This window comes from Mauremys reevesii, linkage group 9 (genome assembly GCF_016161935.1).
Source record: "Mauremys reevesii isolate NIE-2019 linkage group 9, ASM1616193v1, whole genome shotgun sequence".
NCBI classification, from domain to species: Eukaryota; Metazoa; Chordata; order Testudines; family Geoemydidae; genus Mauremys; species Mauremys reevesii.
This window is the reverse complement of record NC_052631.1, coordinates 25,994,810-26,000,809: the sequence shown is the minus strand read 5'-3', so window position 1 is coordinate 26,000,809 and position 6,000 is coordinate 25,994,810.

The following is a 6,000-nucleotide window of genomic DNA, read 5'->3' as shown; positions in this document are numbered from 1 at the left end:
CTGGCAGACATGGGACTGCATTGCTATACAGCAGCAGCTCATTGCCTTTTGGCAGCAGATGGTGCATTAGGACTGAAAGCCATCATCATCATCATACAGAGATGGGAGTGACTCAGCCAGGCCATTTCCCATTTTCTGTTGAGCACCCAGGAGATGATGAGGGCTAGCAGTCATAATGCAGCATCTTCTGGTGAGCAGCCAGGGGATGACGATGGCTAGCAGTCATACTGCACCGTCTGCTGCCAGCCTAAGATGTAAAAGATAGATGGAGTTGATCAAAACAAGAAATGGACCAGATTTGTTTTGTATTCATTTGCTCCCCCCTCCCTCTGTAAAATCAACAGCCTGCTAAACCCAGACTTTTCAGTTCAATTCTTGAGGGGCCCATTCTGTGAGACAGTTGTTTGTGTTTCTCCTTGATGCAAAGACTCCGCCTTTTTGGATTTTAATTCCCTGTAAGTCAGGTCGTCAGTCACCCTTCCCTCCCTCAGAGCACCGACAGACAATTGTTTTGCGCCTTTTTTCAGTGCAGACGCCAAACCACGGCAACTATGGAGCCCGTTCAGCTCAACACAGCGGTCATGAACATTGTAAACACCTCGTGCATTATCATGCAATTTATGCTGAACCAGAACCTGGAAAACCAGGCAAGGAGGAGGCGATGGCAGCGGGGCGATGAGAGTGATGAGGACGTGGACACAGAATTCTCTCAAACCGCGGGCCCGGGCACTTTGGAGATCATGGTGTTAATGGGGCAGGTTCATGCCGTGGAATGCCGATTCTGGGCCTGGGAAACAAGCGCAGACTGGTGGGACCCCATAGTGTTGCAGGTGTGGGACGATTCCCAGTGGCTGTGAAACTTTCGCATGCATAAGGGCACTTTCATGGAACTTTGTGACTTGCTTTCCCCTGCCCTGAAGTGCCAGAATACCAAGACAAGAGCAGCCCTCACAGTTGAGAAGCGAGTGGTGATAGTCTGGTGGAAGCTTGCAACACCAGACAGCTACCGTTCAGTCGGGAATCAATTTGGAGTGGGTAAGTCTACTCTGGGGGCTGCTGTGATGCAAGTAGACAAAGCAATCACTCAGCTGCTGCCACCAAAGGTAGTGACTCTGGGAAATGTGCAGGTCATAGTGGATGGCTTTGCTGCAATGGGATTCCCTAACTGTGGTGCGGCGATAGATGGAACCCATATCCCTATCTTGGCACCGGACCACCAGGGCAGCCAGTACATAAACCACAAGGGGTACTTTTCAATGGTGCTGCAAGCACTGGTGGATCACAAGGGACGTTTCACCAACATCAGTGTGGGATGGTTGAGAAGGGTTCATGACACTTGCGTCTTCAGAAACACTACTCTGTTTAAACGGCTGCAGCAAGGGATTTACTTCCCAGACCAGAAAATAACTGTTGGGGATGTTGACATGCCTATAGTTATCCTTGGGGACCCAGCCTACCCCTTAATGCCATGGCTCATGAAGCCATACACAGGCAGCCTGGACAGTAGTCAGGAGCTGTTCAACTATAGGCTGGGCTAGTGTACAATGGTGGTAGAATGTGCATTTGGACATTTAAAGGATTGCTGGCGCACTTTACTGACTCACTCAGACCTCAGCCAAACCAATATTCCCATTGTTATTACTGCTTGCTGTGCGCTCCACAATCTCTGTGAGAGTAAGGGGGAGACGTTTATGGTGGGGTGGGAGGTTGAGGCAAATTGCCTGGCCACTGATTACACACAGCCAGACACCAGGGTGATTAGAAGAGCACAGCTGGGTGCCCTGTGCAATCAGAGAAGCTTTGAAAACCAGTTTCATGACTGGCCAGGCTACAGTGTGACAGTTCTGTTTGTTTCTCCTTGATGAAAACCTGCTCCCTTGATAGACTCATTCCCTGTAAGTCACTCACCCTTCGATCACAGCTTGCTTGCAAAGGAAATAAAGTCACTATCATTTAAAAACCATGTATTCTTTATTAATTGATTATAAAAATAGGGAGAGAACTGACAAGGTAGCCCGGGTGGGATGTGGGAGGAGGGGAGGAGGAAAGGAAAAGGCCACTACAAAACTTGTTGAATGACCGCCGTCTGTTGCTTGGGCTGTCCACTGCGATGGAGTGGCAGGGTGCATGGAGCCTCCCCCCTCCCGGCATTCTTGGGCTTCTGGGTGAGGAGGCTATGGAACTTGGGGAGGGCAGTTAAACAGGGGCTGCAGTGGCACTCTGTGATCCTGCTGCCATTCCTGAAGATTCACCAGATGCCGGAGCACATCCGTTTGATCCTGCAGTAGCCCCAGTGTTGCATCCTGCCTCCTCTGATCTTCCTGCTACCACCTCTCATCTTAAGCGTCCCTCCTGTCCTCATGTTCACTGGCCACTTTCCTGTACTGTGATACTGTGTCCTTCCACTCATTCAGATGAGCTCTTTCATTGCGGGTTGACTGCATGATCTCAGAGAACATTTCATCTCATGTGCGTTTTTTTCACCACCTTATCTGAGATAGCCTTTGGGACGGAGGAGGGAGGCTTGAAAAATTTGGAGCTGTGGGAGGGAAAAAAGGGAGAGAAGTATTTAAAAAGTTGCATTTTACAGAACAATGGGTATACTCTTTCACGGTGAACAACACTATTCACATTACATAGCCGGTGTGATTTTGGTACAATGTCGCATTTTGCATGTTAATACAGAGTGCCTGTGGCTTTGGTGTTAGAGATCACAGACGCAGGGCCAGGCAACAGAATTCGGCTTGCATGTGGCCATGGTAAGCCATTATGTTTTGGTTTCTGCAACCTTCATAAAAGCAGCGCCCTCCTTTCCCATACCAAGCAAAGCCCGTTGAGTGCTGCGGTTTTTGTGTTAACGTGCAGCAGCAGAAACCAAACTAACCCCACCCCCTCATCCAATTCTCTGGGATGATCGCTTTACCCCTCCCCCCATCGCATGGCTGGTATCAGGGAAGATTCCCTGCTAGCTAAAAGCGAACAGCTCAGCGCCAATGCCCCCTCACCCCCACCACTTGGCTAACTGCGGGGAGGATTTCTTTTCAGCCACAGGCAAACAGCCCAGTAGGAATGGCCACCTATGAATGTCCCCTTAATTAAAATCCTGTATTTCAATCAGGTTACCATGAACTATATCACTCTCCTGAGGATAACACAGTGAGATAAGGAACGGCTGTTGCTTGAATGCCAGAAAACTCCGGGACCATTTGTTGCCAGGCTTTGTGATGCAATGATACCAGATTACATGCTACTAGCATGGCGTGGTCAAGTGTCCTACCATGGAGGATGGAATAAGGCTGCTCTCCCCAGAAACCTTCTGCAAAGGCTTTTGGAGTACCTCCAGGAGAGCTTCATGGAGATGTCCCTGGAGGATTCCGCTCCATCTCCAGACACGTTAACAGACTTTTCCAGTAGCTGTACTGGCCGCGAATGCATCCCAAGTCCTCAGGGCAAATAAATCATTAAAAAACTCTTGCTTTAAAACCATGTTTTATATTTACAAAGGTACACTCACCAGTGCTCTAGGCATTAGAGCAGGGGAGGGCAAACTACAGCCCGCAGGCTGGATCCGGCCCATCAGGGCTTTCAATCCGGCCTGCTGGATTGTCAACCCTGTGGCACAGCGGGGTTAAGGCTGCCTCCCTGTCTGCCCTGGCCCCGTGCTGCTCCCGGAAGCGGCCGGTACCACATCCCTGAGGCCCCAGGGAGGAAGTGCGGGTAGCGGACTCTGCGTGCTGCCCTTTGCCTGCAGGCATTGCCCCACAAGGCTCCCATTGGCCTGGAATGGGGAACTGCGGCCAATGGGAGCTTTGAGGGTGGTACCTACAGGCAAGGCCGGAGTGCAGCGGAGCCGCCTGCCCCATTCCACCCCCAGGAGCGACTGCTGGACATGCTGGCCACTTCCGGGAGTGGCGTGGGGCCAGGGCAGGCAGGGAGCCTGCCTTAGCCCCGCCAAGTGCCGTTGCCACCCCAGAGCCACTCAAGGCAAGCGACGCCAAGCCAAAGCCTGCACCCTGAACCCCTCCTGCACCCTGTACCCCAACCCCATTCCCTGAGCTCCCTGCCACACCCCTCCTGCACCTGAATCCCCTGCTCTGAGCCCACTCCCACACACTGCATCCCCTCCTGCACCCCAGCCCCTTGCCCTGAGCCCCTTCCTGCACACCGCACCCCCTCCCATACCCCAACCCTCTGCCCCAGCCCTACATTCATGGCCCTTCCTACAATTTCCCCACCCAGATATGGATCTTGGGCCAAAAAGTTTGCCCACCCCTGCATTAGAGGATGCTATCATCTACCTTTCTAGCCATAAGGTATTCTATTATCTCAATAAGCAAATGTACGGTCTCAAAGTACATCTGATCAGTATATACAGGGCAGACAATGAAACATCTGATCTCTGGCTTTTGAATAGAGCATGTGATCTAGTGAAGGTGATCTTCTAGTGGAGTATCTAGCTTTTAGGGCAGTGGTGAATAGAAAGAGACGCTCTTATAGGCTAGGGGTGAAGGACAATATATGATAAAGCTTCTGGGCCAATAGTATAAGAGTGGGGGTTGCCCTGGTCTCCAGCCCCTAATTAGTGGAAAAGTTTGTGTTTTACAGGCTAGCAAGGAGTTTTCTGCGGCTTTAATGGGAGACTGCAGGCTATCGCTGACCTGATGGTCAGGTGCAAAGAGTCAGAATAAATGTTAGAATTTGCTAACTTGTATGTATGCACAATACATAATATCTCTAACTCTCCTGAACTGTGGTCTGTCATCCAGACTGTCAAGGTATTCTGACATGATTTTAAACTTATATGGCTTAGGCAGATTGGATTGACTGCGATGATTTGATGTTCAGCTGAGAGGATAAAGCTCAGAACAAAATGGGTAGCAAAAAATTGAAGTATTGGGCCACATCTCATGCAATTTTTGAGACAACGCATTAAAATGCAATGGGATCAAAAAGCCTGGCCTTGCTGTTTTCTGTCATCTTGACAGGGACTATGAGACTGCGGGTTCCTCTAGCTCAGGATTTGCTTTCAGGAAGTCATTAACTTTTTCCATGGTGGTGAAGAAGAGTCAACCATTTTTGTAGCTGAAGGCAATTACCACTTCATCACAGATCTGTTTCATTCTTGCCTTTTTGCCTAAAAAATAAGCAAAGAACCCCACCCTCTTTCTATAGTTAAGTCAAGGATTCCAGTATGTCAGGCTTTCTGATTTCTTAGCTGCTTTTTCTATGGATTTTAGACAGCATCAATCTTCACACAAATACATATTTCCATTAATGTTTGAGATTTTTGCATTTTGCTTACATTTATACAACTTTGTGAACAAAGTCAATTGCACATATGAATGTTCAGCGAAAACAAAAAAGGAATATTACTGAATATTATTGACAGTTTGACAAGAAGTGTGAGAATACTTACAGAGGGAGTTTCTCACACTTCTTATCAAACTGTCTGTACTGGGCTATCTTGATTATCACTTCAAAAGTTTTTTTTTCTTACTTAATTGGCCTCTCAGAGTTGGTAAGATGACTCCCACCTTTTCATGCTCTCTGTATGTGTATATAGATCTCCTCACTATATGTTCCATTCCATGCTTCCGAAGAAGTTGGCTGTAGCCCATGAAAGCTTATGCTCAAATAAATCTGTTAGTCTCTAAGGTGCCACAAGGACTCCTGTTCTTTTTGTGGATACAGACTAACACGGCTACTCTGAAACCTGAATATATGAAAACACCCAGAGTAACATAGCAAGAACCCTTTCAGTGATCAGCAGGGTTCAGAGCTTTGCAGTGGTTTGAAAAAGGACATTATCTCGGAGACAGGCTGCAGGCGGTACTTGGTCCTAGTGGTTGCAGTTAATCTTATAAAACTCACATCCAAGAAATGTGATCTTTATGCTCTCATGTGGCTAAAAAGCAGCACTGCAGCATGTTTGTTTGGAATACAGTTTTGTAGCCAAAGCAAATGAAACAAGAGTGTAGTAATATCACAAATATTTGTTGA